The sequence below is a fragment of the Mesoplodon mirus genome, assembly GCF_964341445.2.
Source record: "Mesoplodon mirus genome assembly, chromosome: 11".
Taxonomy (NCBI): domain Eukaryota; kingdom Metazoa; phylum Chordata; class Mammalia; order Artiodactyla; family Ziphiidae; genus Mesoplodon; species Mesoplodon mirus.
The window spans coordinates 39,755,860-39,767,496 of record NC_138987.1 but is presented as its reverse complement, the minus strand read 5'-3'; the positions used below and the strand labels follow the sequence as shown (position 1 = coordinate 39,767,496).

The 11,637-nt window shown below is 47.8% G+C and overlaps 1 protein-coding gene across 2 annotated transcripts in view; it reads left to right on the top strand.

The window, feature by feature from the left end:
• Positions 1-553: 553 nt before the first annotated feature.
• Positions 554-11,637, top strand: part of PACSIN2 (protein kinase C and casein kinase substrate in neurons 2) — a 140,719-nt gene continuing 129,635 nt past the window's right edge. For both annotated transcript variants that reach the window (XM_082636969.1, XM_082636967.1), the window contains exon 1: positions 554-698. The gene's annotated coding sequence lies outside the window, so the exon portion shown is untranslated. The remainder of the gene's footprint in view (positions 699-11,637) is intronic.

The following is an 11,637-nucleotide window of genomic DNA, read 5'->3' as shown; positions in this document are numbered from 1 at the left end:
ACAAGTTACCTGGCATCGGTTCCCCAAACCCTCGCGTGGGCTTTGTGAACACGCGCGAGCGCACACACACACCCTGCTCTCCGTCTTGCTTAAACTAAGCCGGCTCAAGTGAATCTGAGGAAGCCCTGATGACATTGGCTTCTGTGAGTGCCTAAGGGGAGAAAACTTTCAGAGAGACTACTTTCCCTGAATTCCCAGTTAAGTGCGGTGCTACCCTCCCGCGGCCCCCACCTCTGGGCGCCCGCAAAGCCGAAACACTGGCTCCCGGCAGTAAGTCCTGCGAAACCCAGCCTCTGAGCGACTCGGGGAAAGTGACCCCAGCCGCCCTCTCCTCCGTTAAGCAGGCGCTCCCCCTTTGATTGACAAAGGTAGTCGCCAATGACGCCCAGGGGAGGTCCCTTTGGCGTGCTAGGGGGCGGGCCGCCTCGTCGCTCCCCTGGCCCAATCAGGGACGCTGAAGGGACTGTGGGGCGGGGCACGGCTCCCAGTAGCCAATGGCGCGAGCACAGCGGGCGCGGCGGGGGCGGGGCGCTCGGGGCTGGCGGCAGAAGCGGCCGCGGCGGGGCAGGGTAGGGCCGGACAGAGCGGCCAGAGCGAGGGCGGGAGCCGGGCTGGGGCCGGAGCCGGAGCCGGGGCTGGAGACGCGGTCGCGGCCAGAGAAGAGTGCGCGGCGTGTCGGGAGGCGAGCGGCGGCCAAGGTGAGGGGCACGCCGCGACGGTTGGGGCGCCGCGGGAGGACGCGGGGCGCTGGTCGGCGGCCGGGCCCGCGCCCTGTCAGGCCGCCACGCTGGGGCCGCGCTCCGCGCCCGAGGGCAGCCTCTGGGGCCGCGCCGCCGGCGCGCGAACTTCCTGTCGCTGTGGGAGGGGGTGTGTTCTGGGGCCACCGCGGGCGCCGAGGGGCGTCCGGGGGCCGAGGGGGGCGCCAGAGAGGACGTCGAGGGGCCTCCGGAGGGCGGGTGGGCTGGGCTTGAGGAAAGCTGGGGGCCGAGGGGTGCGGGGTTGGTGCGGGGGCGCCACAGAGGAGAGGACGAGTTCTCGGGTTGAGGGCTTGCTGGAGAGAGAAGTTGGGGAGCGGGGCCCGCGGAGGCAAGAGCGCTGCTGCAGAAGCGGGGACGGAAAACTTTAGGAGAGACTTGGGGAGGGGACGCGGGGAAGCCGAGGGGTGCAGGGGTTCTCTGGGGGAAGCGTGGGCGGCTCGGGGAGCCGCGCCGGAGGAGAGGGGGCCCGGTAGGCGCCGGTTAGAGGGAAGGGCTGGGCCCGAGGGTGGCCTGGAGGGGAGGGGGCGGCCAGAGCAGGCGGGACACATTTGCGGATGCGCTTATTTGGGGCGCTTTGATGACCGTCCTCCATTTCCTTCCTTCCCACCCTCCCTGTCCCTATTCTGGCTCTGTGGGGCGGGGGGATGGCAAGCCCTTCTTTGTGAGCAGGTCCTAGGGCTGGGGAAACGGGCAGGAGAGGCTGGGGGTGTTTGTCCGGTTGCCCCTCGGAGTTTTCCCAGACTGTCATTTTTAGAAACGTGAGTTTCCAGCCTGCTGGGGCCTCCGGAGAGGCCTAGGATTGGAGAGGTAGTGATTTCTGCTGCTGCTCAATTTCAGTGGCTTGTTGGGTTTCAGCTCCACCTGGGAAGGCTGGTTTTCTTTTCAGAGGAGTTGGTCAGGGGAGCGAGTTGTGCTGTCGCCGGGAATCCCACACAGCTGCAGCCTTTGAGGATGCTGCTCTCGGGTTGGGTGCCTGAGGGAAGGTGGCCTTCAGGTGGGGTCTGGGCACCATTCCTGGGTCTTGTCTTCTCTCCTTTACCCCAACTGTCCTGTGTTTCTGTGGTTAAGGAGGGTTGGCTGCTCAGAGACTCCACGGCTACTCATTACACTGTTTACCAAACACACCCTGGCTGTCCTGATGAAAATCAGGAGACCAGCTCAGAGAATTTAAACCTGGGCTACAGGCGGTGAGCTCACACCAGTTCCTTCCCTTCTCTGCAGTTCCTTCCTCTCCAGTTATCCCAATATGCTGAAGTTCTGTTTTAACCCAGGGCAAGGGAGCCAACCAGGTGGGCTCGGTTGAATACCAGCCCTCCCCTTCTTGCATGAAAGTTCTTATTCCACTTGATTCACAAGCCTGCCTGCAGCCTCCCCATAGAGGCATTGAATGGGGGGAGCCAGTGCAACTGGGGTTTCTCTTGATTCACATGGGAAACAATAATCTGTGTGCACTTAACTTAATTCTAGAGTTTCACAGTCTCCTTGGTGAGGTTATGTTAGTTGAGATATGAGACCACTACATCAAAAACTTTTCTGTGGTGTGTTTTTCTTTTGACAATTGTCTTGCAGCTTTAAAGAAACTGGCCATTAGGCTGATGATATTTATTACTTGGGAAAGTAACGTAACACAGAGGAATAGATGAGTGATTAGGTCTGCACTCTTAATTCACTTTTTTGGAGAAGAATAAAAATTCATTTGAATGGAAATATCATTCTTAGCTCATGCTGTTGGGGAACTGAAACTTTATTACTTTTAGTCTCAAATGTATAAGATATAGGTCGTAATATTTAAATGATCTAAAAGCAGGCATATATAGAAAGCTGTATCTGTTTTTTTAAAATAAATACTCCATGTCCTTTTTTATAAAGTGTGTTGATTTTTAAAAATGAATGAATTAATTCATTCATTTATTTATTTGTGTCAGGTCTTAGTTGGGCGCGCGGGCTCAGTTGCCCCGCGGCATGTGGGATCTTAGTTCCCCAACCAGAGATCGAACCCAGGTCCCCTGCATTGGAAGGTGGAGTCTTAACCACTGGAGCACCAGGGAAGTCCCAATATCTAGGTTTTGAACATGGCTTGTTACTGGGAGATAAAGTTGTCTTTCCCCAGTCTTGGATGCCCAGTCCAGATCTCTGATGGCCAGGCAGTTTCTGGGGTGGGAGATGAGGGGCATTTGTCCTTACATTTTTTCATTTCTTATTATTCACTTGAAAGTCTGTGCAGACCAAGTTAAGGGCCTGGTGCTCAGGTTTCCTTCTTCTGACCAGGTCTCGGCTGATTCCAGGATGTTAGGGAATATCAAAAAGGGGGCATAGATTCCTTAGTAATAGTAACGGCACCTTGTGTTTAGAGATCATGATAGTTTTTACCAAGTGCTCTCTGGCTACCCTTACCTGGACCTCCCATCTGACTTGGGCCTGCCTTATCTGCCATCAGATTGTACTGGTGACTTTGTGGAGGCCACCCTGTAGATTATTTGGGTAATGACCACATTCACATGAGCAATAGTGCTGGCTCAGTTTTTTTCCAGTTAAGATTGTTTGGAAGTGCAGCTGCATACCTGAAGGCAGCGCAGCAGTGCCTTAGTTACGAAGTCCGTCAGTGTGCATTCCACAGGTAGAGACCTTACTTTATGGCCCTGGCAGTGATCCTTCGCGTACCTGAAAGCATGTCAGTGCCTGAAACCTGGTTCCTGATGGGCCCAGTAGTGGTCCCTGGGATGGCTGTGTAGGAGTTCCTTGAGACTGGTGGTGCTCAGACGTTTATGCTATGCTGACTGGAGGCAGTGTTAAAAGAAGAATTCTCAGAGTATTCTGCACAATGCAACATGCTTGGCGTATGTGTGGTTCCAAAGGTAGCTATTCAAGGGGCAGTGGCCATCTAAGAGCACAAGCTTTGGTATTTTGATTAAAAACACAAAATGACAAAAACTCCTTACTTATGTTATATATTAGCTTGTAGTCATTCCCATGATTGTGTGTTTATCTGTTTGCTTAATAAAACAGAGCATCATGTAGTCTAGTTTTCTTGTTTCCTAGAATAAAATCTTTATTTTCAATATTAAAACATCATCTGAGTGGTTCCTGACATTAGGCACTGAAAGAACAACATATGAGGATATAGAATGAATAAAATGCTATCTCAGCAGTCAAAGGCCTCGGCGATCAAAGGCCTCAGCGATCAAAGGCCTCAGAAGCATTAAGAAAAAAAAAAAAGGATGGAAATTTTGCTATAACTTTAGAAACCACGTGTGTGGTGGGGTTTTTTTGTTTTGTTTTGTTTTTTTAATTTTGGCTGCGTTGGGTCTTCGTTGCTGTGCGCAGCTTTCTCTAGTTGTGGCGAGTGGGGGCTACTCTTCGTTGTGGTGCGCGGGCTTCTCACTGTGGTGGCTTCTCTTTGTTGCGGAGCACGGGCTCTAAAGCGCAGGCTCAGTAGTTGTGGCACAGGGGCTTAGTTGCTCCACGGCATGTGGGATCTTCCTGGACCAGGGCACGAACCCGTGTCCCCTACATTGGCAGGCGGATCCTTAACCATTGTGCCACCAGGGAAGTCCCTTTTGTTTTTTAAATTTATTTATTTAGCTATACAAGCTTTATGTGACTTTTTTCCTCCCTGGAATGTGGGATAGTAGAGGGGGAGGAGCATCGATGGAGACTAGGAACCCTGGGCTCTGTCCAGCCTTTTCCTGACTAACCCTGAGGCCTAGGACAATCACGTATCTTATGGTCTCAGTTTTCATGTTTGTAAAAGGAGAGCCTTGGAGGTTCTTAACCTTTTGAGAATCTGATAACAACTATGGACTTCTTCCCAGAAAGCACACTTGTGGACAGCATCAGAGGCCTGGACCCCAGATTAGGAATTCCTGGCTCATCCCATCTCTAAGCTCCCTCTCACCTCTGATATTCTGTAATCCTATTTTCCTGGTCATCTTTGAGCTAATAATGATGATGACTTGTATTTATGGAAGACACATTCCAAAGCATTTTCACCTCTCATTTTTTGTCCCCAAAATATTTCTGAACAGTGTGGGTGGTGATGGATATTCCTTCTTCTGATGGAGAAAGGGGTACCAGACCTGTCCACTACTTCAGTAGCATTACACAGCCAGCGGCCTGTCCTGGGACCAGAGTCAGGGCTCCTGGTTGCCAGCTTGGGGTTTTTCCATTAGGTTTTGCTTCCTTGGTGGTTGGTTATGTTTGGCAGTGTAGATATCCCAGAATGTGTCACTTGCAGAGGAAATACTTGTGCATCTGCTGAAAGGACTGTTTTTTTGTCTGAATTTGGAACACTAAACACCTTTCTGCCTGACTGTCAAAAGGTTACTTATTTTGTTTTTGTTATTTTTTTGTGCCATACTTTTCATAGGGAAACATTTGTGGGACTTGAGCGTTTTGAGCAGAGTTGTTTAATGTTTATTGATTAAAGAGTACATTGAGATGATTACTTTTCAGTTGAGTGGCACTTGAGAAACTTGTGAAATAAATGTTAAGTGAAAATTCCAAACATTTGACTTGTTCTGTTGAATATGTCCTCACAGATGAGACTTGTCCTGCAGCCTGAGAGGCCCCTCCCTGGGCCCAGAGCCACTGGGTGGGTTTGAGAGTTGGGTGTGGATTGTGCCAATGACCATGACTATCCAACAGTGACTTCTTGTGGCCTTCTGGTCAGATTCTGAATATTTTAGGGACTGTTTTTTTTCAGTTTATTAACAGAATACAGTGTATCAGCTATATAAAGGGCTTGTGTAAGCCAAAGAATACTAAACTTTAAAGCCTCACAGATGTTAAATGGTTTATTACTGATGAAAAGAATCATCATAATAAAGATGCTTTGAATAATCAGACATGGAGGTAGTAGGATGGTATACAGTAGGTACCACTCAAATGTGGTATATGTGTGTGTCCTCCAGTCTTCCTATTATGTTATGTCTGATAGCTGTAAGGAGACTGGCCGACATCATTCACTCTCCAGGCATGGAAAAGGGTATTCGCTCATTTCACAGTGCATTTCTTTAGAATACTGGAGAGGATGAGGCAGTCATGGACAGCCTCACTGACATCGAACATAAAGCCTGATGTCATGTGTCAGCATCCCTAGGTGAGTTGCTCGCCAGAGAGGCATTGGTGAGGAGATGAGGCTGTTAGAGGGCGAGGCCCACGATGAACTGTAAACTCCAGGCTGCTGCCACCGTGCAGGAATGGCATCCAGTTAACTACACAACCTGCCGTGAGGTCTGCTAGTATTCATGGGCCCTTCTCTGACCAGGAAACTTGCATCTGTTGGCTCTTTTCTTCCAGAGGCCTGTCTGTGATTTATATATTGATAGAGCGGCAGAGTTGTCAGTAATGAGCTGGGGAACTCCATTAGGCTGCTATGTCGAAGTACCTGCTTTCTATTTAAAGTTCACTCCCGGACTGAGTGTTTGGAAGGAGTGTACGCCGATGACGAGAACTGGGCAAGGTGGGTCGAAGGGAGCCTTCCTGGCCACTGCGTGTGCAGTGCCCCTGACGCTTGTCTCTCCTCAGTTCTGGGATCCTGGGATTCAGGTGGCTGTTAGTCAGGAGGTGAGCTTAGAAGCGATCCCATCTTTGTGACGGTAGCAGATGGGAGTGTGTACAAAGTAGGGACAGACAGAGGAGGGTGGGTCTGACCGCCCTCAGGACACTGCACAGAAGCTGGCCTTCAGGGAGGTGACTTCGGAGTGGTTTTGCCACTCTCCAGGCGCTCTCCAGGTGGCAGTGACTGGAAGGAGAGGCCCAGGCAGAGGCACGGAGTTGTAAAGAACTTGACGGTGTGAGGGGGCTGCTGAGGGTGGAGGGGGGAAGGCTGGGTGGGCAGACTTCAGGCTGTGTGACCTGCCTTGCAGGCCAAGCTCGGGTTTGGACCTCCTCCTGGAGGGTGGAGTTCAGTGGGGAGCTGTTTTGGGGTAGTAGACACAGCAGGCTGAAGCTCTGCACAGAAGTGAGAGGTCAGGTGGGAAGTCAGAGATGCAGATAGGGGAGGGGTGATTCAAGTGGCTTATTTTAACAAAAGTCACTTATGTCCGTGGAGGCTCAAGGATTAGTGTGGAAGTTCTTAGTAAGCAGTGCTAAACTCTGATGAGAGGGGCTTCCACAGTAGGACTGGCGTCAGTCTTAACTCAGTTCCTTTGCCTGAATTTACGTTTTTAGTTGGTAATACAGCAGCTGCCTGGGTTCTGCTTCTCTTTTCATATGGCTTATGCTCACAAATCCATGCAGTTAGTGTGTAACTTTCACCGCCAGTTCCTGCAGAGAAAAGGTAGTGTTTGCAGTAAGGTATAGGAAGCAACATGGTTTCAGAGCCACACAGCCCTGGGTTTGAGTGCCAGCTCTACTACTAGGTAACCGTGGTCTTCCTTGACCAAATACTTCAGCATCTCCAAAACCAGGATACTGACAGCCCCCTCCTCATACGACTTGGGGAGGGCAATGTGAGGGAGCGGACCATAGACCCCGAGAGCCCAGCACCTGTGCCTGGTTCATGGTGCCAGTGCAGTAACTTCGGTATCGCTCAAAGTGCAGGGTCTACTTGAGTGAATTTGCTAATTAAGAGAAATATACATTTAAAGGGCTCAAACTGATGTTACATTATCCAGTTCTATTGAAAATCCTTCTAAGATGTGTTATTCTTTTCTCAGCCTAAGTGTATTCAGTACACTCGGACCTCTCCTTGGTGACTCAGGGTCACAGGGTTGCTGTTGAGGTTGTTGACGTGGATGAGGCTTCTGACCCTGCATGGAACACCCTCCCATCCCGCCCTTTACAGGGCCTGTCTTGTCTCTTCTTTCCACCTCCAGGCTTCTCTCTGATTCTATCCCCTTTGTTGGGGTGAAGGCCTGAGGGCGATCTTTTTCTTCCTGGGTTTTGAGGGCAGCCCTGCCACACAGAGGCCTTGCTCCCGTCTGGGTTGGTGAATCTGTGCTTGAGTTGAATGTTACCTACGTTATAGAAAGCCTGACCCTTGGTGTTGTGACTAGCCTTAGTGACTCAGAATTGGAAGGGACCATGTGTGGTGGTGACAGTAGCTCATACTTAAGTAATGAAAAATTTAAAGGCTTGAAAAAGCAAATTGTAAAGCAATAGGTATACTCATCACAAGTGTAAAATATTAAAACAATATACAGCAACTATAGTTAAGGTTGTAGAATTACGGAAAGTTTCTCCTTGATCTCCAAACTGTTCCATTGGCCTTTTACTTTTAGAATTAATATTTAAGTAATAACTTGACTCTATAATTAAAAATATATATATACATAAATGGCTTGATTGTGTAGGCATTTTCAGTTTACCAGGAATTTTCCCATGGTCCTGATTTTGTTTTCAGAACAGCCTTGTTGGTTTGCTCCCCTCTTCATTTTTCAGAGGAGGATAAGAGGGAGGATTGGAGGGTCATTGGTTTTGCCTGAGGCTGGCCAGCCAGGACCCCAGGTGGGCCTCAGCCCAAGTCTATAGCTCTTAGAGAGCCTGGTTATGGGGGTCTCTGCTGGGGCCTGCAGGATGGTCTTTCACATATAGAGTAAGCTGTGGCTAGTGCTTTGTAGTTTCCTATTGAATAAATGAAATTTTATTATTGTAAAGTGATACCCAAACCATAGTTTGTGAACATTTTCATATTTTAAACTACGTTTGTGTTCCATTGTATCCAATTATGTTGTCGCCAACTGAGCGTGCCAAGTCTGTGAGTTGTGGTCTTCAGAAGAACCACAGAGCAGGCTCTGCACCCCATGTGGACCTCCAGGCCTGCTGTTTGTGGGTTTTGTAGCTGACTGATTGCTGGAGGATGGAGCTGGCCTACCAGGGTACTGCTTAGCTTGGACATGACAATGTTTTAATTAAGGAAGCAATTGTGCCCTCTGCAGTGAAGGTAACCATCAGCTGAGGAGCGTGGGCAGCCAATGAGGAGGGTAGATCGGGGGCAGGGCATCACCGTCTGGGACAGGCCTCTGGGGGTTTCTGAGGGACCATACAAGAAGCTTTACGCTCCTGCTCATTTAATTCTTGCAACAAGATAAAGCTCACTTTACACATGAGTAAACCAAAGCTCTGAGAGATGAAGTGACCTTCACAGGGTCACCGGCAGAGCTGACCCTCAGCCTGGCTCTGAAGCCACACTTATCTGCTGTCTTGAATAAGTGGATTCTGAGTCACTTGCCCTCAAATATGAAAAAAATCTTTAAGTTAATCTTCCTTCCCCACTTCTCAGAAACATAGGAAAGAGGCAAGTTATGTGGTCTTTTGTTTAAGACAGGATCTATGCCTACAACTAACTTGATTAAGATAATCCAAAAGTTTGCAATAATTTATGCAGTGGGGAGATAAGGGCAGAAAGGGAGAGTCCAGAGCTCCTGGCTTTGGTGGGAGTGCTCTTGCCTCGCCTTGGTGTCATATGAGATTGAAAAAGCACTTACTTAGGGGAGGGACTTTCCTGGTGGCGCAGTGGTTAAGAATCCGCCTGCCAATGCAGGAGACGGGTTTGAGCCCTTCCGGGGTCCGGGAAGATCCCACATGCCACGGAGCAACTAAGCCTGTGCGCCACAACTACTGAGCCTGTGCTCTAGAGCCCGCAAGCCACAACTACTAAAGCCCGCGTGCCTAGAGCCCGTGATCCACAGCAAGAGAAGCCACCGCAATGAAGAGTAGCCCCCCGCTCTCCGCAACTAGAGAAAGCCTGCACGCAGCAACGAAGACCCAACGCAGCCATAAACAAACAAACAAACAAATAAATAAAAAATAAATAAAAATTAAAAGAAAAAGCACTTATTTAGGGGAGAAGAAATTACATTTCTGTAAAGCATTCATTTGCACTACACTTTGTAAAAGCTTCACATTTTGTTGACATTGTGATATAAAATGAACATCATTTGTACAGGTAAATTAGAGCAGATCTTTGTTTTTATGCTTGTAAATATTTGTCACTTTTGTGTCAAAAGGCTTTTTTTTGTTTTGTGTTTTTGCTTTCTAGTCTTTTAAAAATTGAAGGTACAACATAGAAAATAGAGGTTTTTTTTTTTTTAATAAAGAACTCTATTTTCCTTTGCATATGCATAGGGGTTTTTATGTATCTTAGAAGCAGTAGCTGCCACCTACTGACTACTTTGTTCCATGCTTCAGAAGAGGCAAGAGGCATTGCCTCTGTCTGTCCTAACAGCAACACTCAAGACTCTGAGGTTACCAGTTTGAACATGAGGGCCTTGCAGGTAGTGAGATCATGTGCTTAGTCCAAGGTCATCAGTGTTGTAAACAGGGGACAGAATTTGAAACCTACACTGGCTACATGTGGTTGTCCCCTTCTTGTCAATCTGCACTGTCACAATTGTATTCTTCAGATTCCCTTAAATATTTTATCAAATATCATGTTTTTATCATTGTCCTTAAAAAGATTTTTAATGGTTGTGTAATCCTGTTAATGTAATGAGGTTAAAACATTCCCCTAATGATGGACATTTTAGGTTATTTCCACTTTTTTTTTTTTTTTTTTTGCTTTGTGGATGAATTTGCAGTTTACAGTTTCATTTTTCTTTTTTCATTTGTGTAATTAGTTCCTGGGTATAAATTCCCAGAAATAGAAATCTTGGATTAAAGGGTATGGACATCTTAGAGTGTTTTGAAAGCCTACTCCGTTGCTTCTGGGTTTATCTTTCTGATATTGATGGATGAAAAAAATTGAGGGATTTTTTTTTTCTCTCTTTAAAATGCTTTGGCCTTTAGAACTTCCAAGTATCTGTGAGATAAACTTTTGTGAGGTTTTCTTAAATGAGTCACATATCCTCTTAAGTTTCTGGATATCATTTTACTTGAATTAGATGTTTTTACTTTCATAAACAAGAAACAGTCTTTGAAAAAATCCTTGCTACTTTCTTTATTGATCACCTGAGCCAATGTTCTGCATTCCCTAGGTTGTAAATGTTTGTGGTTGCATTCCTTGATCAATTCAGCTGTCATGATACTCTGAACCACAGTCTCTCTGAACTTGTTCTTTTCTTTTCCTCACTTGAAATACGCATAGGGGGAAAGACCATGCAAGGTTGTTTCTGCTGGTATCGTCACACATCAGGACAGCCTGGGGGATCTCGAGATCCTTTGGATTTTGCCTGTGTGGCTTCTAGATGCTGCTCTCACGGACATTCCTACCATTGCTAGAGGCAAACATCTCCGAGAAGTACTAGGAGGTTGGTTTGTTTGGCCGCAGTGCGCAGCATGTGGAACTTCCCCGACCAGGGATCGAACCCGTGCCCCCAGTACTGGAAGCACGGATTCTTAACCACTGGACCACCAGGGAAGTCCGAGAAGTATTGGGAGGTTTATAGTGTTGGTGCTTAGACTTTTTTTTTCCTTTCCTTTTCTTTTTTTTTTTTTTTTTTTGTCTTGTTTGTTGTTCTGTTCTGAAGTCACTGTGTCCTTTACCATGTCCCTTCACCATGGGCTGGCTTACTTTTTCACCTTCCACTGTTCCTTAGGTAGTCACCTGAAGATCAAGTGGAGTCCTAGTTTCCTGGTGGTTCATTTTCAGGGTCTGCAAAGGAAAAGGTGCTTAGCAGGGACAAGGAGGGCCCCAGGTGGGGAGCAGTGGCCAGACCTCAACTCTCACCCTCAGGTTCTCTCTCTTGGATTCCTACTGTGCCTCCATCACACTCCTCCACCCCCAAAAAGGCTGCTTCCTCTTTAGTTCTCTGGCCTCATCCTGGGCAAAAACTCCTCTTTTCTTGGTTCCTCTTATCCTAGCTAAGAAAGTCTGACGTTCACAACACAACAAAACAGAAAACATTAGTATGTACTAAGGTAGAAATAAGAGGAAATAATCACAAACAACACAGAAGCATAACAAGAGTTTTGTTTCTCAGGCACACATAGGTTTTTG